At 38.1% G+C, this 1,019-nt stretch overlaps 1 long non-coding RNA gene across 1 annotated transcript; it reads right to left on the bottom strand.

The window, feature by feature from the left end:
- Positions 1–49: 49 nt before the first annotated feature.
- LOC116381016 (uncharacterized) lies at positions 50–1,012 on the bottom strand. The gene is made up of 2 exons (XR_004212642.1): positions 922–1,012; positions 50–449 (listed from the first exon to the last, which is right to left on the bottom strand). It is a non-coding gene; the product is annotated as an uncharacterized LOC116381016 (long non-coding RNA).
- Positions 1,013–1,019: the final 7 nt, after the last annotated feature.

Below are 1,019 nucleotides of genomic sequence, written 5' to 3'. Positions count from 1 at the left end.
GTGTGTGTGTGTGTGTGTGTGTGTGTGTGTGTGTGTGTGTGTGTGTGAACTTACATTTGTGTTACCAATATTGATTGAACCAGAAACCCAACAGCAGAAGCATTAAAGTGTAAATATGGAGGATTTGTTTTAGATGAACACAAATCTTTGTGTGTGCAGAGTGCTGTGATGCTTTCATTGTTCTAAGATCTCCAACAATAATCTTCCTCATTTGATTTAATCTCATCAGAGGAAATTACATTTTGTTAAGTTGAAACTAAACGATCCAAATCATTTAACGTCACCACTGATGTTTGCTCCTAGTTTTCTTTGTGTTCCAATCGATGAGCATCTACAGCTAGATTCAACCACTTTATGATATGAATGATGAATAAGTGATGAGTTCACAGTTTATGGAGGAGAGTGTGGAGGCACCACTTCTTGATCCAGTGAAATATTTATCCATAAACCTGAAGAGACAAAAAGAAAACAAACACATCAAAGAGAAAACTAAATCATTTACCACAAATGTTTAAAACAAAGCCTCATATTTACAGAATCATTGAGACATCAAATATTCATGACTCACTCATATAAGTATTACCTTTTGTAATATTTAACCATCATGCTTATGAAGTCATAACTGCTTATTTTCCTCTGATAAATCGGTGTCAGTGTGTTTGTAAAGGTTGATATTTGAGACTTTATGTGAGCTGCTGATGTGAAGCTTTCTGAACTCATCTGTGTCTTTCTCTTCATAATCTCACTTCACATCAAATGAAGCAGCTTCACCTTTGTTGTGGAAGAAGTCAAAGATGTTCTTTACAGCGACAACGTGTCCCAGAGCTTCTACAGCGGATAAAGAACCAATCACAGGAGCTTCTTCTGCTCATAGTTTAACAGCAGCTGTGAATAGTTCATGTCCCGTATGAAGCAACTCACTGTGTGCAGGGCGCTGACTTCAGCATTTAGGCGCAGGGTTCAGCTTCTCATAGAGCTCAGAGCTGTTGTCAGAGGTCGGAGGGCATTTGGCTGAAATA

Source organism: Anarrhichthys ocellatus, unplaced genomic scaffold (assembly GCF_004355925.1).
Source record: "Anarrhichthys ocellatus isolate YVR2014 unplaced genomic scaffold, GSC_Weel_1.0 scaffold10759, whole genome shotgun sequence".
Lineage (NCBI taxonomy): Eukaryota > Metazoa > Chordata > Actinopteri > Perciformes > Anarhichadidae > Anarrhichthys > Anarrhichthys ocellatus.
The sequence above is the reverse complement of the archived record's forward strand: the minus strand, read 5'-3'. Positions and strand labels throughout refer to the sequence as shown.